This window comes from Rhinatrema bivittatum, chromosome 2, assembly GCF_901001135.1.
Source record: "Rhinatrema bivittatum chromosome 2, aRhiBiv1.1, whole genome shotgun sequence".
Classification (NCBI taxonomy): domain Eukaryota; kingdom Metazoa; phylum Chordata; class Amphibia; order Gymnophiona; family Rhinatrematidae; genus Rhinatrema; species Rhinatrema bivittatum.
Genome location: NC_042616.1, coordinates 476372053 through 476395553, shown reverse-complemented (window position 1 = coordinate 476395553; position 23501 = coordinate 476372053).

Below are 23501 nucleotides of genomic sequence, written 5' to 3'. Positions count from 1 at the left end.
AAAATGATTATGTGAAAAGATTTCTATTATAATACATTTTTGTATTTAAATAAATGTTATTATAATAAATTATATGTCACTATATGGTATATTTTGATTGACGGTGTGATAAATTATTGTGATTGCCAGTGGTTTTTATCTATTGTTTTTTCCTAGACATTTTTCCAATAGCTAACTCTACCACTGTTATTTGAAACATCAAATCACATACAATAAATCAGTGCACAATAGAATTATTAAAATACATGGTAGGGTTTTTGCATAAAATGCATCAATTTACATAAAAAGAATACATTCACATACATTTGAATACATTAAAATGGAGAAATGATTTAAATCCAGAGAATGAAATGTATTTAATCTCTATATCCTTACAAGTTTCTCTTTTCAGCAAGATCTTTTGCCAATCGCCATCTCTTCATAATTTAGTCATTTTCAATTCCAAAGAAAAAAAAATCTTTCTTCCCAAATAAGCCATTTGAAAAAAAGAGTCATTTTCAAAGGCATTTCCATAGTGTTTTAACTTTAGAAAAGTCCTTTTACCAAATTGCTATGTGAGTAAACTGACGTACATATGTCTTGTTTGCAGGTAAGTTTATTTGGCTTGAACAGAGGCATTCCCAGGGGAGGAGCTGGGGAGGGGTTTGCACTAATAAGTATTATTTTAGATTTTCAAAAGAATGTGCAGAGATTTACTCAGTAAATTTGTGTCGATGTTTCAGTATGTGTAATTGTGAGCAGTTAGATTTGTTGGGATAATTTTCAAAGTACACTTTTGCAAATAAGAATGAATTTGAAGATTGGTAGAACCTATGTATGTTAGCACTGTGGTCCCTTGAGCCAGCACGAGAGCTGGAACCTCCACTGAGGGATGACCCCCAGTGGACCTCATAGCCAGAAGGCGGTGCAGGACCAGGAGACCTGACAGCTGCTTCACCTATAATAACCCTCATTCCCCTCAGGTTGAGCCCTTGGGTACCAGGGCCAGCACAACTTAGGCGAGAGTCTCTTGGCGTAGAGATGACCATGAGAGGAAGCAGTGTATGGAAGTCTGGGTCAAGGCTGGTGGAGGTCTGGAAAAACAAGGACAGTCCAGGAGTCAGGGCAGGCAGCGAAGCAGCAACACGAGGAACCAGACCGGAAGTCGGTGCAGGCAGCGGACAAGCAGGAACCAGGAACACGTCAAGAGTCAGGATGGGCAGAAGACAGCAGAATCAGGAAACCAGGCCTAAGTCAGAACCAAGAAGTCAATCCATGGGCTAGGAACCAGGAGGAAAAGGAAGCAAAACCACGGGAACAGGAACAGGCAGGTACACAGGATCAGGAAAAAGCAGGAACTCAGGATCAGGAACTGGAGCAGACAGGAACACAGCAACTAGATACTCCAAGGAGCAGACCCTTTGCCAAGGCAAGGAACAGTGCAGTGAGCTGGGCTTAAATAGCCCTGAATGATGACATCATCTTTGGGGGCCGGGCCAAGGTTTCTCACCGGGGCCGGACCGAGGTTTCCGCCGTGGCCCCTTTAAGAAGTGGCAAATGCCGCGCACATGCACCTAGAGGGGTGTGCGCAAGGAGGAAGCTGGTGGTGTCTGAGGCCACTTGGGAGGAACACTGCTGCAGGGCCTGGGAGCGGCCTGCCCCGCACCACCGAGGAGGAAGGCAGAAGCCGGCACCTGCCGGCAGAGGTAAGAAAGCCCAGCTGCGGTTCCCCATGGCTGGGATTCCCAACAATGTAGGTATTTGCTGGCTAACTTCTGCAAGATGTTACACAATTACCAGAAAATATTTGCTACTGCTAATGGCATTTCTCTCCTATAAAGTCTGCTGATACTGTATGTTCTTCAGTGCATACTTTATGACACCTAAGAACATAAGACTTGCCATACTGGGTCTATCAAGTCCAGTTAACTGTTTCCCACAGTGGCCAACCCAGGTCACAAGAACTCGGCAGCGTCCCAAATAGCAGAGATTCCATGCTACTACTACACAGTAATAAGTAATGACTAGTTCATAAGTCATATTTTTTGATACAAAATGCTACTTGCTACATATTAAGCTATCTATTTAATAAAACAAGTCTTTAACAAAACAATTCTTTAACTTCACTCAAAAATCTTTTTACAGTACTCAGGTGTATATATATATCCTCTCCATATAAATTTCATTCCTCTGTATATAAAATTGCTAACTCAATATAAATTTCTTACTTTGTATATAAATTTCTTACTCAATATTTTTGTGGACTGTAAACAATTATAATCACTGCTTCTGAGTATTATAGTTGTAGTTACTATTGTTGGATCGAACCTCCTACTACCCCTATTCCTCCCTACAATTTCTCATGTTATTGTTCTATGTAAAGCCTGTTGCGATATTTTGTTCAAATGTAAACCGATGGGATGTTCCCAAAGACCTTCGGTATATAAAAATACTAAACAACAAAATAAATAAATAAACAAACAAATAAATACTAGCCTTGTTTATTATTATTACTTCTTGTTTATTACTACTGTTATTTTGTTCAGTACTACTACTACTATTATTATCTTTAATCTTGTTACTGTTATAATGTCACATTATTATTTATAATCGTTCCATGTATTAAACAAAAGGAAATGCTTGACTTCCTGCATCATTAAGTTATATGTAAACCAATGTGATATGTAAATTGAATGCCGGTATATAAAAACAAACAAACAAATAAATAAATAAATATTGCAATTTTTATATCTATGTGATCCTTTACTCAGATAGGGTAGTCAGGTTCCCTAATATTCTGCTGTTCATCAAACTTGCTATCAGGCCGATTCAATAAAGTCCGCGGGAGAGCCAGCACTCCGAGGTGAGTGCTCACTCTCCCGACACGTGCCCAGGCACCTCTCCTGGGCACGCGATTCTTTATTTAAATTAGGGCCCGCACTAATAAGGAGGCACTAGGGACACTAGCGCATCCCTAACGACTCCTTATTGGCGGAAGTGGCAGCTGTCAGCGGGTCTGACAGCCTATGCTTAATTTTACCGGTGTTGGTTGTCAAACCCGCTGTCAGCTACGGGTTTGGAAAATGGATGCCGGCAAAGTTGAGTGTCCGTTTCCAACCCACAGACCGCAGGCAAATTTTTATTTTTTTTAGAAGTTGTTTTTTAATTTTTGTGGCTTCCGACTTAATATCGCTATGATATTAAGTCAGAGGGTGTACAGAGAAGCAGTTTTTTCTGCTTTTCTGTACACTTGCCCGGTGCCGTCTGAAATTAACGCCTGCCTTTGGCCGCACATTTTACTTTCTGTATTTTGGGTGAATAACTAATAGGCTCATCAACATGCATTTGCATGTGATGAGCGCTATTAGTTTCAGGGGGGTTGGCCGCATGTTTTCCATGCGCTATTACCCCTTACAGTATTACAGGGGTAATAATAGCGCGTCAAAAACATGTGGCCAAACAGGGGGCTAAACGGTGCGCTTGGCTGAATGCACCGTTCTGTATCGGCCAGTATGTAAATATCTAGAAGACAAAATTCTGCCTCTGTGCGGCTCGGCAAGTGAGCCGGATAATCTTACCTGGATAATATAGACTATAAATTCGGTGGCACAGCAATGCTGCTGAATATATACAGCTATCCTAAAGTCAACTGAATAAATGTATCTGAATAACTTTAGGACTATGGGACAACCAGACTTATCCAGATAACTTATCTGGCTTACTCTGAATATTGGAATTAGCTGGATCACTTGTCCAGCTAACTCAGGTACTCCCAGTTACACCACTGGAATGCCTCTGAATTATCCAGCTAGAATTTAGCTGGATAAGTGCTTCTGAATATGGACATCCTAATGTTTTCCTTTTGCCTTTTTCTGGAAGCATCACAGAGTTAATTGTCTTATATGTTATACACTACTATCTTTTTTATTACATTGATTATAATTATATGGTTGTCAAAGTATATTATGCAAGTTTATGTTATGACAGTGTTTGCAGCTTTTATAGTGAGCTTATAGTGAGCCCACAACAATGTGAATTCATTTCACAGCAGTGATCACATTAAGGAAGTGGGAAATATACTGGTAATCACTCTGGATCTTGATTACCTCAAAGTAAGTGGAAGACAGAGAAATTGACTGAACTGTGGCCAGTGGTGACTTCAGAAACACATTGTAAGGAGCCTGTAGCCATAAAGTGGAGTGCAGTATGAAATGTCACCTTTACCCATATGAAGATATGATATTCGTGTGAATGAGGGAATTCTCTTGGGTCCTATGGTGCTCAGAGAGGAAGTCAACGGAAATCTGTATAGATGTCTCTTTCTCTCTGTCTCTGTCTCTTTAAATGAACTCAGAAATTGACAGCATCTCTCACAAACTTGGGAGAATAAGGGTCTGTATTCCATCAATATCAGTCCTGAGATCATCAGAAGTAGCAGCACCATTATCTTCTCGGTTCTCTCTACCACTTCTATATAAGGGAAGAAAAAATATGCTAAAAAGGTTAAATACCTTGAATTTTCTTTTAATTCTGGTCTCTATGTCCTTCTTGTTGTGGTAGTTGTAGATGTATAAACTACGAGTTTGATTTCATTTTGAATGACACAAGAGGATAAATGGAGTGGAGAGTGATGAGCAAGGGTGCTAAGAGAATTAGAGAGTGGAGTTTGATCTGATGGAGTTAGAAAGAGAGTGCCTAGGGAATACTGGAAGGAGAAAGGAGGACTAGAGTTAAAAATGGAGAGGAATCCATGTTTGAGCAAAGTGTGGGTAAAGGGAGAGCAGGGGTAATGGGGAATAGTGGAGCAAAGTGGTTTGTGAGACTCAAGTGCTGGCAAGAGGATCAGAATGCTGTGTTTTGCCATTTGCAAGTTACCTGCATCCATTTTTCAGTCATAAAAAATATGTATTTTTTAATTGCTTACTTCATAATATCACCAGCAGATCTACTCAGCAGAGAAAATAAATCTAATGAATCTGCCAAAGAAAAGATTGCTGCACTTTCACTTTTTTCCTTAACAATATGGTGTCTCTGCCTGGCAATCTATTTTTATGACAAAACTTTTAATAATGAAATCAGATGAAGGTGCTAATGAAGGAACTTGGTTTCCTCCAAACCACCAAGAAAGAGCAGAGGCTTTCATTGTGGAGGTACTTGCTTTCCAATTAATTATGCAGTTTTGTTTGCCATTGGTTTAAGTTTTGATATAGTATATGTATAGGCTTCTTACTTCCTTAGAAAATGAGGTATTGTATAATTAGCAGGCTAGACATATATTCAATAAATTCATAAAAATCATCAAAATATTATTTCCGAAGATCTAGGGCCAGAATGGCTATCTCTGGTCCCCAAGATTCCCAAACTGGCCTGGTTTTCAGGATATCCACAATAAACATACATGAGATAAATTTGCATGCAATGCAGGTAGTGCATGCAAATTTATCTTATGCATAATCATTATGGATGTCCTGAAAACTAGGCCTGTTTGTGGCTTTTGAGGACCCAGAGTTGTCCACTTCTGAACTAGTGCATACAAAGAAGCAACGGAAGTCATAGAGAGAGAGAGAGTGAGCATTTTTAAATACCATTTTCAGTGGATCATGCACTTTCATTGCTCCAGTGTTACACTAAATATCAATGAGTATTTGTCAAACTTTTGTATGTTATATGGCATAAATCATAATTTCTACTGTAGAAATGAAAACCCAGAAGCATACATAGAGAATGAAGTACTAAGCTTTGCAGTTTTGCAAAGTCTGCTTCATGGGTAAAAAGGAAAATTTCACATGTAAATTGCATTTACGCAAATAATTTCACCTTTTCACCCATGAAGTAGACTTTCCCAATTTTTTGAGCTTTGCAAGTAGAAAAGTGAAGTGCATTGTGTGGTACACCCAAAACTTTATTTAAATTAACCATCAATGAGCTATTGTGATGCAAAATCATGCAAAGCAACTCAATGATGATAAGTTCTGCAAAAAGCTGCATGCAAACATGGTTTCACAGGCTGACTTTCACAAAAGCAATAACTATACCTCAGTGATGCATATAATAAAATTTAAGCACCCAACTTTTCTACCAAACTTATTTGCATTGAAAAATCACAACTTCTGCATGAAAATCTGTGCAGCTTAGAACATCAGCAACCTAATCAGTGTTTTGACAAAATTAAAATAATTAGATTTTTCTACTGTTAATCTAAATAGATATTTTTGCTGCTGATCCTTATCAAGCATTTCTTTTCAGCAAAAAATAATTAGGAAAAACATAAAAATGAAGTGGGAGTGCAATATTAACTTTCTTACCAGTCATTTGCAAGTGCATCTGATCCAGGGACGAACTGACCGTTCATGGAATATGGCAGTGCCCAAAGGCCCATAGCTCTCTCCTCTAGTCTTAGATGGGTGGTTAGGGACGAATGACTCTCATTGCCCAGGAGTCCAGATAACTCTCAGTCCGCCCCTGATCTTATGCAGTGAAATGTCCTTTTATCATATTTTATTTTTATGAAGCCTCTAAAGAAACATCTGTTAAATTCAAAATGATAAGCAAAATCAATTTCGTTTTGTGTCTGATTTACATTCAGCTGCATGCTATTATAAAGTAGCTAAGGAAACTGCCCATTATTACATGTCAAGTCAAAGTCATTTTTGAAAACATGCTGGATATGTTTTTGCATCCTGTCTGATCGTTGCAAATTATTAAGGTAAATTGAATTTAACAACACTAGCCTGACATAGATCATAGCAATGAGTCACCATCTTGTGTGCCCCATAAATCTAACTATTTCTTTATTGTGTATGCACATTTACAATATTCTATCCAAATTCATGAGGGGAGAGGGGTGGGTGGGGGTCCCTGTTCCATTATCTCTTACATGTACAGAGAATGAAACAAACAGAAGAGGGACCTAATGGAAATTGAAAAAATGTTCCGGCACGATTCAAATGCTAGTTCAGATTAGGCTGTGTGTTGCGAGAGATATAAGTGTGAGATCCTCTTACCATTGCGCAATTAACACAACCTTGGGGGCAGAGTCTTAAGGTCTGCGCCAACAGTGGGTGAACAAATCTTTGCACAGGCCAGATTAAGAGAAGGTCCAGAAGTCTGTAACTATAGACAGAGCTGAAAGGGCAGGCTGGAGTGAAGAGGAAAGCTGTGGCAGAGGCTGAAGACAAGACAGAAGATCTGTGCTGAGGCGATGAGGGAACCTCAGGAAGACCCTTTTGTAGGGCGAAGAGTCTTGACATCATCCAAGGATGTCATGGGCTTTTCCCATCCTGGGCCCTTTAAAAGTACTGACTAGGGGAAGGTCTGGAGGCGGCAATGCTAGCCCCATCCTGCCGTGTCATGTTGCTTGATGGTGTCCTGCTGTGGTAAGGCCCGCTGGCCTTGAGGTAAGGGCAGTTGCTCGTGGGGCTGTCTTGCGAGCAGCAAATGTAACACTATACAGTAGGGGTGTGCATTTGTTTTTGCCGTATTGGCGATCCGCAACATATATTGCACTATTCGTAGTATTCGTGGGGAAGCGAAACGTATCGCGATTCCCCATGAATACACGAATCTTCGCCGAATTATATGGCCACCTAAATACAAATTTAAACAAGCCCCCCACCCTCCTGAACCCCCCCAAGACTTGACAAAACTCCCTGGTGGTCTAGCGGGGGGTCCGGGAACCATCCCCTGCACTCACACACCCTCGATGCTGGTTTCATCATGGCGCCCATAGCCTTTGTCACAGGGGCTACCGGTGCCATTTGTCAGCCCCTGTCACATGGCCATCAGCACCATCTTGTGCTCCTACCATGTGACAGGGGCTGACCAATGGCACCGGTAGCCCCTGTGACATAGTATGGGCAAAGGCTATCGGTGCCATTTTGAGTACTGGCATCGGACGACCGGCGTGCAGGAGGTCGCTCCGGGACCGAAGTTGGACCCACAGGGTCTTTTGGACAGCTTGGGGGGGCCTCCTGACCCCCACAAGACTTGCCAAAAGTCCAGCGGCAGTCCGGGAGTGACCTGCTGCACGCCGGCCGTCCAATGCCAGTACTCAAAATGGCGCCGATCGCCTTTGCCCTCACTATGTCACAGGGGCCGACTGTCAGTACCTGTGACATAGTGACAGGGGCGATGTGACAGGGGCTGAACAATGGCACCGGTAGCCCCTGTGACAAAGGCTATCGGCGCCATGATGAAACCAGCATCGAGGGTGTGAGAGTGCAGGGGATGGTTCCCGGACTTCCCGCTGGACCACCAGGGAGTTTTGGTAAGTCTTGGGGGGGGTCAAGAGGGTGGGGGGTTGTAGTTAATTTTAATTTTAGCTGGGACACGAATAGAAATCGCCGTATTAACGCATCGAGGCACCATACGGCCGAATGCAACGTATCTGCTCCCCGATGAATCCGAATCACGACTGCAACATATGGCATCCCCCTGCACATCCCTTCTATACAGACTAGGCAAGTACATTCATTTGAAATAAATGAGCAAAATCCAAATCGATGCATTCGTGTTTGCTTTATTTCATATTTTATGAAACAAATGGATGGTGCCTTCAAAAATGCTCAAAATTGTTGTTTCATTCATTTTTAGACACATTGCAGTCTATGGGGCAAGGGAAATTGTATTTTTTCACGCTTAAAGCCAGGCAAAGCAGACTGATATGGGAAGGGACAAAAAAGGAGAAAGTGCTCGGTGATCATGTCACTGGTACCTTTTGTTCTGTAGGTGCCTTGTGGTGTTTATGCCAGTATTGTGGCATGCTGTTTTCCCATTATCTCTGGAAATATTACTTCTACCAGGCTCAGCCAGACACTCTAGGGAAGGCACTTGCAGTGCAGCAAAAAGGCATGTTTTTGAATGAGAACAAGTCCGATCTCTGGAGGCTAGAGTGGCTAGAGTGGCAGACCTGGAGGAGCTGAGGCAGACAGAGAGGTATATAGATGAGACATTCAGGGACATAGTAGTCAAGTCCCAACTTCAGACTGGCAGCCCTGGTGCTGCCTTGGAGGAAGAAGGTCTCATGATGGGAGAGCATAAACCAGGTGCAGCAGGAAAGGATCCTGTAGCAAGGACCTGCTCTCCAGGTGATGCATTGTCCTTTTGCACTGAGGATATCTCCCCAAGGCCATCATAGTTGGTGATTCGATTATTAGGAATGTAGATAGCTGAGTGGCTGGTGGGCATGAGGATCGCCTGGTAACATGCCTACCTGGTGCGAAGGTGGCGGACCTCATGCGTCACCTAGATAGGATTTTAGACAGTGCTGGGGAGGAGCCAGCTTTTGTGGTACATGTGGGCACCAACGACATAGAAAAATGTGAGAGGGAGGTTCTGGAAGCCAAATTTAGGCTCTTAGGTAGAAAGCTTAAATCCAGAACCTCCAGGGTATCATTCTCTGAAATGCTCCCTGTTCCACGCGCAGGTCACCAGAGGCAGGCAGAGCTCCGGAGTCTCAATGAGTGGATGAGACGATGGTGCAAGGAAGAGGGATTCAGTTTTGTTAGGAACTGGGGAACCTTTTGGGGAAGGGGGAGTCTCTTCCGAAGGATTGGGCTCCCACTTAACCGGGGTGGAACCAGACTGCTGGCACTAACCTTTAAAAAGGAGATAGAGCAGCTTTTAAACTAGAACAAAAGGGAAAGCCGACAGTCGCTCAGCAGCGCATGGTTCGGAGAGAGGTATCTTCAAAGGATACTAATGATGCATTAGAATTAGGGCATCCCGACAGTGAGGTTCCAATAATTAGAAAAATAGTCCAAGTGCCTGTAACTAAAAACTCACCTGAGCTAAAAAATTCTAACTTATCCCTATCAATTAAAAAGCAGAATGAAAATACAAACAAAAAACAAACTTTGAAATGTTTGTATGCTAATGCCAGAAGTCTAAGAAGTAAGATGGAAGAATTAGAATGTATAGCAGTGATTGATGACATAGACTTAATTGGCATCTCAGAGACATGGTGGAAAGAGGATAACCAATGGGACAGTGCTATACCGGGGTACAAATTATATCGCAATGACAGAGATGAGCACCCAGGAGGAGGTGTGGCTCTTTATTTCCGGGATGGCATAGAGTCCAACAGGATAAACATCCTGCATGAGACTAAATACAAAATTGAATCGTTATGGGTAGAAATCCCTTGTGTAGCGGGGAAGACTATAGTGATAGGGGTATACTACCGTCCACCTGGTCAAGATGGTGAGATGGACAGTGAAATGGTAAGAGAAATTAGAGAAGCTAACCAAATTGGTAGTGCAGTAATAATGGGAGACTTCAATTACCCTAATATTGACTGGGTAAATGTATCATCAGGGCACTCTAGAGAGATAACGTTCCTGGATGGAATAAATGATAGCTTTATGGAGCAATTGGTTCAGGAACCGACGAGAGAGGGAGCAATTTTAGATCTAATTCTCAGTGGAGTACAGGACTTGGTGAGAGAGGTAACGGTGGTGGGGACACTTGGCAATAGTGATCATAATATGATCAAATTTGATTTAATAACTGGAAGAGGAACAGTGTGCAAATCCAAGGCTCTCTTACTAAACTTTCAAAAGGGAAACATTGATAAAATGATAAAAATTGTTAGAAAAAAACTGGAAGGAGCAGCTAGAAAAGTAAAAAATGTCCAAAAGGCATGGTCATTGTTAAAAAATACCATTCTAGAAGCACAGCCTAGATGTATTCCACACATTAAGAAAGGTGGAAAGAAGGCAAAACGATTGCCGTCATGGTTAAAAGGGGAGGTGAAAAAAGCTATTTTAGCCAAAAGATCTTTATTCAAAAATTGGAAGAAGGAACCAAAAGAAGAAAATAGGATAAAGCATAAACGTTGGCAAGTTAAATGTAAGACATTGATAGGACAGGCTAGGAGAGAATTTGAAAAGAAGTAGGCTGTAGAGGCAAAAAATCACAGTAAAAACTTTTTAAAATATATCCGAAGCAGAAAGCCAGTGAGGGAGTCAGTTGGACCTTTAGATGATCGAGGGGTTAAAGTGGCACTTAGAGAAGATAAGGCCTTCCCGGGAATATTATATGATTTCTTTCCTTTGGTGTTTACTGAAGAGGATGTTGGGGAGGTACCCGTAATGGAGAAGGTTTTCATGGGTAATGATTCAGATGGACTGAATCAAATCACGGTGAACCTAGAAGATGTGGTAAGCCTGATTGACAAACTGAAGAGTAGTAAATCACCTGGACTGGATGGTATACATCCCAGAGTTCTGAAGGAACTAAAAAATGAAATTTCAGACCTATTAGTAAAAATTTTTCAACCTATCATTAAAATCATCCATTGTATCCGAAGACTGGAGGATAGAAAATGTAATATTTAAAAAGGGCTCCAGGGGCGATCCGGGAAACTACAGACTGGTTAGCCTGACTTCAGTGCCAGGAAAAATAGTGGAAAGTGTTCTAAACATCAAAATCACAGAACATATAGAAAGACATGGTTTAATGGAACAAAGTCAGCATGGCTTTACCCAGGGCAAGACTTGCCTCACAAATCTGCTTCACTTTTTTGAAGGAGTTAATAAACATGTGAATAAAGTTGAACCAGTAGATGTAGTATACTTGGATTTTCAGAAGGCGTTTGACAAAGTTCCTCATGAGAGGCTTCTAGGAAAAGTAAAACATCATGGGATAGGTGGCGATGTCCTTTCATGGATTACAAACTGGCTAAAAGACAGGAAACAGAGAGTAGGATTAAATGGACAATTTTCTCAGTGGAAGGGAGTGGGCTGTGGAGTACCTCAGGGATCTGTATTGGGACCCTTACTTTTCAATATATTTATAAATGATCTGGAAAGAAATACGACGAGTGAGATAATCAAATTTGCAGATGATACAAAATTGTTCAGAGTAGTTAAATCACAAGCAGATTGTGATAAATTGCTGGAAGACCTTGTGAGATTGGAAAAATGGGCATCCAAATGGCAGATGAAATTTAATGTGGATAATGCAAGGTGATGCATATAGGGAAAAATAACCCATGCTATAATTACACAATGTTGGGTTCCATATTAGGTGCTACAACCCAAGAAAGAGATCTAGGCATTATAGTGGATAACACATTGAAATTGTCGGTTCAGTGTGCTGCAGCAGTCAAAAAAGCAAACAGAATGTTGGGAATTATTAGAAAGGGAATGGTGAATAAAACGGAAAATGTCATAATGCCTCTGTATTGCTCCATGGTGAGACCGCACCTTGAATACTGTGTACAATTCTGGTCACCACATCTTAGAAAAGATATAATTGCGATGGAGAAGGTACAGAGAAGGGCTACCAAAATGATAAGGGGAATGGAACAGCTCCCCTATGAGGAAAGACTAAAGAGGTTAGGACTTTTCAACTTGGAGAAGAGATGGCTGAGGGGGGATATGATAGAGGTGTTTAAAATCATGAGAGGTCTAGAACGGGTAGATGTGAATCGGTTATTTACTCTTTCGGATAATAGAAAGACTAGGGGGCACTCCATGAAGTTAGCATGGGGCACATTTAAAACTAATGAAGAAAGTTCTTTTTTACTCAATGCACAATTAAACTCTGGAATTTGTTGCCAGAGGATGTTAATGCAGTTAGTGTAGCTGTGTTTAAAAAAGGATTGGATAAGTTCTTGGAGGAGAAGTCCATTACCTGCTATTAAGTTCACTTAGAGCAGGGGTGGGCAATTCCGGTCCTCGAGGGCTGCAAACCAGTCGGGTTTTCAGGATATCCTTAATGACTATGCATGAGAGAGACCTGCATACACACTGCCTCAGTTGTATGCAAATCTATTTCATGCATATTCATTAGGGGTATCCTGAAAACCCAACTGGTTTGCGGCCCTCGAGGACCGGACTTGCCCACCCCTGACTTAGAGAATAGCCACTTCCATTAGCAATGGTAACATGGAATAGACTTAGTTTTTGGGTACTTGCCAGGTTCTTATGGCCTGGATTGGCCACTGTTGGAAACAGGATGCTGGGCTTCATGGACCCTTGGTCTGACCCAGTATGGTATTTTCTTATGTTCTTATGTTCTTAACAAGAGAGCACTACAGAGTGTGTGTGTATGAGACAGTCTCCACATTTGTATATGTGTGTATGAGTACAGTGAATAAGAAAAATATACACACCAACACAACTTGTTTAAAGACAAATCCCTTTCCATAAACTGTTACACTGCTGTTGCTACTGCACTTCCTCACTGTGCCTTGACGTATTTATCCCACTGCTTCTGCTTCATCACTCTCACTGTGCCCTTTGGTGCACATTCTACTATTGTTGATGTCTTTTGCTCTATTTTACATGCCTTATGGTGTTCATGCCACCATTGTGGGTACCATATGGTTAGACCTCACCTTCAATACTGTGTGCAATACTGGTTGCAGCATCTCAAAAATATATAGTTGCACTGGAAAAGTACTGAGCAGGGAGACCAAAATGATAAAGGGCATGGAATAGCTCCTATGAGGAAAGGCTAAAAAGGTTAGGGCTGTTCAGCTTGGAGAAGACATGGCTGAGGGGGAATACGATAGAGATCTACAAAATCATGAAAGGACTTGAACGGGTAAATGTGACATGTTTATTTACTCTTTTGGATAATACAGGATTTAGGAGCATTCCATGAAGTTAGCAAGTAGTATATTTAAATAAAAACGAAGAACATTATTTTTCACTCAATGCATAATTAAGATCTGGAATGCATTCCCTAGGATGTGGTTAAGGTAAATATTGTGTAGCTGGGTTTAAAAAAAGTTTGGATAAGTTCCTAGAAAAGTCCATAAATGGCTATTAATCCATAGGGTATAGCCACTGCTTGGGATCTGTTTAATGTATGGGTACTTGCCAAGTACTTGTAACTTGGATTGGCCAGTGTAGGAGACAGGATACTAGGCTTGATGGACCCTTGGTCTGACTCAATATGGCATATCTTATGTTCTTATGTTCTATTTAGATGCCTTGTGGTGCACATGCCAAGATTATAGGTAATGGTATTGATAATTTTTATTTTTCTATAATAATTTTAACAAAACTTTCAAAATGGTATACAAAAGATATTATCAATTCATATCAATAAAATAAAATCATACAAAAGAATACATAAAATAATAAAATAGAATCTAATACTAGAATCAGCAGAACAACTGGCAGTTCATCAAAAGGATTTTGCCACTTCCCTAAATTATATAAAGTTACTCTCTAGACAATATCAAGTGGTAATTAATGAATTTCAGACTAGAGCGATCTGGTATTCAAAAGTTGATTGTTGTATTACTTCTAAGAATAATTTCCTTGGGTGAAGATGACTTTAACAACTCCTTTTGTGATGATCTCAAATTCTGTATAGACTTGTAGGGCATCAACAGATTCACCAGATAATCTGATTTTCCTTTTGATAGAACTCTAAACATCAAAGTATCTTAAAAACTGTCCTACAGCAAACAGTAAACCAGTGAAGTTCTTTAAGTAATGGAGAAACTTGATCAAATTTTGAAGCTCCCATGACCACTCTAGCAGCTGTATTTTGGAGCAGATGAATTTGTTTTAAATTAGTCTTGCTCATATTCAGTTATAAGGAATTACAATAATCAATTTGTGATTGAACCAAAGCACAATTCATCATTATTAAATCTGGTTTACATATATAAGGCTTTAGTTTCCAAATCATCCGTAAACTAAAGAAGACTGTTGGGTCAGAGGTGAACCCTTGGGCTGATGTTGGATTGGTGCAATCCTTAGTCAAGGACTTACAGGTCCCCACTGTCAGCAGGTGGAGTGGGCTGAAGCTAGAAGCTGCTGGAGCTTCACCTATACCAGCCCTCATTCCCCTCGAGTTGAGCCTTTGGGTGCCGGGACCGGCAGGACTTAGGTGAGCCTCGAGGTTAGCTAGAGATGAAAGGTGATTCAGCCCAGAGACAGCAGTCGGTAGATGGCGTAGTCCTATCCTGGACTGGATTTGGTACTGGAACTCAGGCGCCAAAATAACAATGAGGAACTGGAGGCGCTCAAGCAAAGGAAGGCCTAAGCCTTGAAAGTCCACGTCCAGAGGAGAGGCGTCACTGACAAGGTAGGATCAGAGCCGGCGGCGAGTGTAAGTTGTGGAAAGCAATGTAGAACTCTGGACACTGGAAAGTCTGTAGTGTAGTCATTCAAAGCAAGGGTCAGGGCACAGAGAAGGCAGGCGTGGTCAATCAAGGCAGTGGTCAGGGCATGGAGAAGGCAGACATGGTCAAGCGTAGCAGAGGTCCGTGGCTGGAGAGAAGCTGAAGAGAAGTCAGGCATAGCGGAGGTCCGGGGCTGGAGAGTAGCCTAGTCAGGGGTAGCGGAGATCCGGAAATGGAAAGAAACTGAAGAGTAGTCAGGTATAGTGGAGGTCTGGGGCTGGAGAGAAGCTGAAGAGTAGTCAGGTGTAGCGGAGGTCAAATCCAGAGAGTCAGTCCAACACATAGACAAAACAGGAACTAGGAGAACAGGAACCGGGAACCACAGGAAAACAGAACACAACGATGAGATGATTCTAGGATCAGCAATGAGTTCTCAGAGTACAAGGAGACCTGTTGAAAAAGCAACGCTATGGAGCGAGGTCTGAGCTTTTATACGCTGAAGAGTCTGACATCAGCATCCGGGTCCATGGCCAGGTTCCCGCCGTAGGCCCTTTAAAAGAAACAATGATGCACGTGCATGCGCATGTTCCTAGGAAGGGGCGCGGCGCTGATGGCGGTGTCTCTCTGCGGGCCAGGTGGAGAGGCCCTATGAATAGGGATATCTTGGTTAGCAATACTGGGTAGCGTGGCAGGGCTGGAGGCACTGGAGGGAACCCGAGGTTGGAGCTAGCGGCCCACCGCCACCAGCAAAGAGGAGCCAGGAGCTGGAGTCCGTTTGAAAAGGCGAGAGGGCCACGCCACAGGGTTGCCGCGTGTGGCACGCGTAACAAAGACAGATTAAGATAAACAAGAAACTTGCTATGACTTAAATAGAGCATAGTCCAGATTCATTCCCAATATTTTTATCACTTCATCAAGTGGATACCAACATCTTAATACAAAGAGACAATTTGATATTCAATTTACACCTCCAAAACCAGATAGCTTTTGATTTTTGAGAATTCACCTGCAACTTATATTTCTATAACCAATGTGTTACTGTAACCCCTGTATCTCTGGGGTCACCTCCCAGCCTTGGGGAGCATTTGGGTCACTATCCCAAGATGGAGGATCAAGTCTCCAGGTCCATGAGCTGGGGTAGAATAATCTGCAGGACTAGAATTAGGCTGAGGACACTCTACACAAAAGAACCAATGTCCAGTCATAATTTGTGCTCTAAGATTACAATAATTTATTGTAAAATCTTCAGAGTAAAACATATTGACAAGCTACAGTAGATGCTGAAAACAAACCAAAATCACATTTCCAGAAAATTGCTAAACTCCTTTCCCTTCAAACTTCTCTTCCTTTGGTAACAGTTACTTCTTTTAGTTACATAGTGTCCCTTTCTACTTGGTTTCTTTTCTTTACTTAATTTTCTCACAAGCCTCTCTTGGCCCTCTCTTACTTTTCATCATTTAAAAAAATATTTCCTCAGATGGGCCTGTTCAGCTCAAGGAGAGATTCTCTCTGGAACAGCAGACAGGAACCCACGAGCCCTGCAACAAGTCATTGCTGGCACAATTTGCCCCATGGTCCAGACAGATGCCTGCAGCAGTTAAGCACAGGTTTTTCTTCAGATCTTTCCCATTTCTATTGCAAACATTCTAATTTTTTATTTAGGCCTCCTGAGATTTTTGGAGAACATCTCAGCCCTAATCCTGCTACTCTCTTCTGCAACCCTGGAAAAAGATTATAAATCCAACCTAAATATGGAGCAGCCCCAGACTCAGTAGAGGTAGGGATTTTATAACTTTTCTTTTTGACAGAGCCCATAGGGAATGTACCCCACTGTCAGTCAAGAAGGACACTTAACACCCTTTGGCCACGATAGGACCCAGAAGTCTGGAACATTCTTACACTAGCTTCAGGTTAACATTTTGTACTCTGCACATCCTGTGCCCTTTTAGCAGATGGTTCACACTTTGTTTTAAACTTTGCTGATGTCCCTTAAGGGGAAAGCTTCCACTTTTACCATAAACTTGTCAACAATATCCATTTCTATTCACAGCTCTGCACATCTCTATAGTGCTATACAATAGAGATGTGCATCGGGTGCCCAATTGTTTCCGCTTTCAGGTTCATGTGGCCGTGGGAAAATCTCGTATTCCCGCGGATCGGCATTTTTTTTTCCTAAAAAATCATTTTTCGGCTTAGTGTGCGCTAACGGGAAATACTTCACCACCAAAGGTAATAGCTTGTGGAGTTTCTCAGAGTTCAGTTTTATCACCCTTACTGTTTAATTTGTTTCTTGCCCCACTTCCTAAGATAGTAGAGGAATAAAGTTTTAATTGCTATGTATATGCCAATGAACCTCAAGTGCTAGCAGCTTTTAAATCCAATTCATCTTTGGAGATGGTGAAGTTTAATCAGTGTCTGGAATGGATAAAATAGTGTAGTAGGGATGTGCAATCATTTTTTGATGATTAGGAAATTCGTACGATATTCTCTAAATTGTCATGGATCGGTAAACTGATAAAATCATTGCATTTTCCCCGAATTTTCATTAAAAAAAATCGTTTTTAGGCTTAGTGCACACTAACGGGTGTTAGAGGTCACTAACAAAAATAAAAACTAACGGTTTTTGTTAGTGTGCGCTAACGTGAGTTAGGGTGCCCTAACTCCCATCAGTGCACGCTAACTCCCATTAGCACGCACTAACAAAAAAGCATTTGATTTGTTTCTTGCCCCACTTCCTAAGATAGTAGGGTGATAAAACTGAACCCTGAGAAACTCCACAAACTACTACTTTTGGTGGTGAAGTATCATTCCCCCAGTTTACAAAAAAGCTACAGCCCTTCAAAAATTAACTAAACCAATTCAAAGCCGTCAGGCCGTCGGGACTACCATGAATCAAAATGGCGCCGTGGCCTTTTGCACTTACCATTTGGCAGGGGCTACCGATGCCATTGGTCGGCCCCTATCACATGGAAGGAGCAATGGATGGCCCATGCCATTTTCTAAGATGGTGCTGGTCATCCATTGCTCCTACCATGTGACAGGGGCCAACCAATGGCACCGGTAGCCCCTGTCACATCGTAAGGGCAAAGGGCACCGGTGCCATTTTGATTCATGGTAGGCCCGACGGCCCGAGAGGGAGACATCGCTTGTGGGATCCCGCTGGACCACCAGGGCTTTTAGTAAGTCTTGGGGAGGGATTGGGATGGTGGGGGGTTGTAATAAAGTAAAATTGAAGGGTTGGGATGTTTTTTTTCCGATTCAGGTTTTTTTTTTTTATTCGTTTTTCCCGATCCGTACCGCCAAAAAACAACCCACGGGAAAACAAAATTTTCCCACGAAGCACCCGAACCAAAACCCAACCTTATATGGAAAAATGAAGCTCATCTTCCTCCCCTCATTCTGCCTTGGACTGTACTCTAGATGTTGCTTTACACCTGTTTTAGTGCACAGAGGTCTTCATATTGGGACCTGTGCTTTGGAACTCTATATCATTTGCATTGAGGACCATTGTGTGTACTAAAACTTTAAAAAAAAATCACTACAGACATATCCTTCATCAAGCATTTGAGCATTGAGAATAGTACTATATCTTTAATTCGTTCTGCTGCTGTTTTTATGTTAGTTTTTGTGTTATATTTTTATGGACATACATTCTGCAGGATGCATACAGCTGTGTAAAGGTGACATACAAAGCCTCCTAAATAAATAAATAAATAAATAAATATTGATGCCCTTTACATCTCATTTGGAGCCTTTGGGTGTTCTTGCCACTGTGGTTCACTCTTTTGCACTTCTCAATGTGATTTGGAGTCTTCATGACACTGTTTGTACCGCTTTTACCCTCTCTATTCGTGCCTTGGAATTTTCCCTGCCACTTTTGCTAATTTGCTTCTTCCTTGTGGTGATTTGGGCTCTTCATGTCTGAGGTGCTGTTTCACACCTCTTTTAGTGCATTAGGGTATTCATGCCAGTCTAGTTGTTCCCTTTGCCACATGTTTGGTGTGCGATGATGTGACTTCTTCTGTTTAGGATCCTTTGACTTGTTATGATACCCTGGGCTACTTATGACTCTTTTGGTGCCACTGGCAAAGTCTTTGTGTCCTGGAGTGCTCTTCACCCTTCTGATGATGTCTACCCAAAGGTTTCATGAGAATTCATTAGAAAACCCAAGTTTTGGAGCCCATAGTAGTCTGCATTACTTCCCCTTTTGAATCCCCTTTTGATTTTAATGGGGAATGAATGAATAGAAAAAAATAAGCTTTTTTTTTTTTTTAATTTGCACGGAACAAAATTAATTTTGAGTCCCTATGAAATAAATGAACAAACTGAAACAAAATGTTTTTCTATACACATCCTTACAAGTTTTGATAAGTGATTAGATTATTATGGTGTTTGGGGGTTGGGAGGTTGGGTTGAAGCTGGATGTTGGCTTAAGAATAGGATTTAATATGATCATCTACCCAGGATGGCAGAGGAAAATAACAAAAAATGACTTGGAAAAGGAGTGATATCCTACAAGACCCTAACTTTAAATGCACTATGCCAGCCAGTATGCATGATGGATAGGGATGTGAATCGTTTTTTGACGATTTAAAATATCGTCCGATATATTTTAAATCGTCAAAAATCGTTAGAGCTGCGATACAATAACAATTCCCCCGATTTATCGTCAAAAAATCATAAATCGGGAGAAGGGGGAGGGCGGGAAAACCGGCACACTAAAACAACCCTAAAACCCACCCCAACCCTTTAAAATAAATCCCCCACCCTTCTGAACCCCCCAAAAATGCCTTAAATTACCTGGGGTCCAGAGGAAGGGTCCCGGTGTGATCTTTTACTCTCGGACCTCCGGTGCATTGTAGAAATGGCGCCGGCGCTACCTTTGCCTTTTCATATGACAGGTCAAAGGTAGTGCCGGCGCCATTTTGTTTTTTGTCCCCCGACGTCAGGAGCGTAGGAGATCGCTCCTGGACCCCCGCTGGACCCCCAGGGACTTTTGGCCAGCTTGGGGGGGCCTCCTGACCCCCACAAGACTTGCCAAAAGTCCAGCGGGGGTCCGGGAATGACTTCCTGCACGCAAATCGTTTTTCCGTACGGAAAAATGATTCACGGTAGGAGATCGCTCCCGGACCCCCGCTGGACCCCCAGGGACTTTTGGCCAGCTTGGGGGGGCCTCCTGACCCCCACAAGACTTGCCAAAAGTCCAGCGGGGGTCCAGAACGACCTCCTGCAGTCGAATCGTGTTGCCATACGGCCGGCGCCATTTTGCTCCCTCTCTGCCACAATACTATGGTAAAAGTTTTCTTTTGGTGATTCTTGCAAATAAGACTAGAAATATTGCATTAGGAAATTAGCCAGATGTTCAGGTCACTGCCTCGCAAGACTTTGGAAGATGATTGGATTGCTGCAGGTCTTGGTGATGGGGCTCAGAAGGATGGATGGATATTGGATTAAGTATGGTATCTGGTATGGTAATCTACTCTGAAGAGTGGAGAACCAATAAGGAAGCAAACAAAAAGTGACTTGGATAAGGAGTAATATATTACAAGTGGTCAAACTCCCATGGCTGGCAGCTAGATGTATCCAGAAATAACTAGGTAGATAGATTGGGCCAAATAGTCATTTTCTGCCATCATTTATTATGCTACATGTTACCTTGTGTCAGGTTGCTTCCAGGAGCGGGATGTATGATGGTAGAAGCCATTTTATCATGATATGAGTATAGGGGATGCAAGGTAGGTGATGCAGTGTTAGAACCAGATTCAGTGACCAATGACTCTAGTCTTATTGTTCTGTGAGAAAGGGGAGTGATAAATTTGGAGGCAATGATGCAATGCAGGGTATGAAATTTCCATGATATATTTCAGAGCAAGGTCCATGGCTAATATTGTATGAATGCTGTTCCTTCATGGAGATGAACATTGTGAGTCAAGAATGGCAAAAACATATTAAGGTGAATTTTAAGAGTTGCATGCATAAAAACCAGCATTTATGCATGTAAATGGCATATACTCACATATATGCTATTTAAACCTCAAACTACATGTGTAAGTAAGGGTGTATGAGTACATTTGTGTGCATAAAAAAGGGGTGAGCTGGGGCATTCCAGTGTGGGGGGGTCAACATTAATCAAGTAAGTGGCTATTTTATAAGCAATGTACACATGCAAATGTAGCAGCATGCTTGCGTCTATTTGTGTCTGCTCTATATCTAGAGCAAATGATTGTAACCATCTTAAAAGTGAAATACCGACTGGTTAAGAGTCAGTTAAGGTTGAAGAGCCAGGAAGATCTCGGTGACCTGTAGATGGACTGAGAGAACTGGTAGGCTAATTGATAAAACTGGTAATTTAATTGCCATGCATGTTAGGAAATCTCACTAATCACACTCATAAAAGCCAACTTACAGGGGTAAATTTGAATAAAATATGCAGGGAAAATCACACATTTTTTTAAAGCTAGATATAAAAATGCACGAGTATAGAAGTTGTGCGCCACTTATTCGGATAAATTCTGATTTATCTAGCTAAATCGTAAAAGCAGCACTTATCTGGACAAGTTCTGATGATCTGGATAGGTAGTGGTATTTCTGCACATTTTATAACCTGTGCATATATGATATAAAATGTAGGAGTAGGATTTTCCATGCCCATATACATGCATATATGGGTGCGCATGTGCATGTCTCAAAGTTATCCTCATTGTGGGGATGGGAAAAAGAGGTTTGTTCTCTTTTTTTCATTTGGACACATGCTGGCCTTGCAGTGCAGCTTGGTAAGTCATTAGGGGTTTCAAATTGCTCTGTATCAACATTTTCCCATGTGTACCCAGTGCTGGGGTTTTCCATGCTAATTTTTATGGAGCTGGGATAAATTAATGTTCCAGCGATCCACAGAGTAAACACAAGCGAGGGTAGTGCAGAGACACTGACAGAAGTGCGGGCAACTGTTTATAACTGTTTATTATTTTAAAACTTCCATCAAGGTCTAAGCATAATTATTTTGAGTTTGTTGGGTTTTTTTCTATAAATGACTGATGTCACTGGAAATTTGGAAGGTTAAAAAAAAAGTGATGAGAAACTTGATCAAGTAAATCAGACTGTTAATACAGAAAATGCTTGAAGCAGGGCAGGCCTGAAATGCTTCAGTGTTTGTTCATTGTCATCCAATTTACTGTTTCTCCCTTATAGTCTTTGCCCCAGCTTTAAATAGTACGTTTGTTTTTCTTGTTGTTTGTTTTAAATTTTCCAGGCTCCCTAAATAGCTCTTCGCAATGACTTCCTTCAGACCTCAGGTTTGGTGAATCACTCCCATTGATTTTAGCCAGGAAAACAAACAGTTATTACCAGAAAATCACAGATCAGCTTAACAAGGAATCTAAACATCTATTTTTTTTTTTTTTCAAAAAGAGACTTCAATCCATTATTAGCTCTGGGATACTAGCATTTCTTTTATTCAAATGTTGTTTAGTAGATAAAAGAACATGACAAAATAAATTACAGCCAAAGATGAGGTCTACATTAAATATAGGTTCCCTGAGATGTATAGGAATTGTTTTTTTTACTGTATGTCTGGGAATCCTCTAAACACAAATGTATATACAACCTTTACATTTTATATGGTGTTTTGTTGTTCTTTTTGCTTTAAGAACTAGTTTGAATATTCCATTTTTACTGTATTATTTTTAATCTTGCTTTCAACTGTAGTAAGAGTGAACTTTGACAGAAATTTAAACATGGCTAGAACAGAAATATATCTGCAGAGTTCTTCCTAGGACAAGAAAAGAACATTAAACAGATGTGAAAATGGCCCTACAAGAACAGGTCAGACCAAAGAGTCCCCTTCCGGGCTATCAGTAATTATGTTGCGAACCAGACTGTTGCTGCTTTGTTGTCAATTTCTGTCATCTAAAAAGAAACTGCAGAAGAAAGGAAGCAGATCTTGCTAAGGTAGCACATGTGATTGAATCACTCCTGGTTGGGAGCCGTGATGTGCAGCAACTACTAATGTACTCCATGACAAGACCAACTAATGTGAAAACCTCTGAAGTGTGCCAGGAATTAATTTCCTAGTGTTTGACAGGATCTAAGCCATGAAATCATCAGTAAATACCAGAGGCAATGCATCTCTCAGTCCAAGTCTTTTACACATAGATAGAGTATATAGTGCCTTAATTACCAAACCAGCAAGGTCATTTATCAACATGCATTAGGGGGTTATTGCGTGTGTTAGGGCCCTAACACGTGCAATAATGCTGTAATGCATGCGATAAATACTACATTGTGAAATACGTATGCACATTTAAAATTAGTATTTGATTTGAAGGAGTTTGGGCAGAGTAAAAGGAAATGACTATAGGTTAACGTGGTGTGCGATAAAGTAACGCACACTATCATGGCATTAACTACACCTTTCTTCTGTGCGTTACCAGCTAAA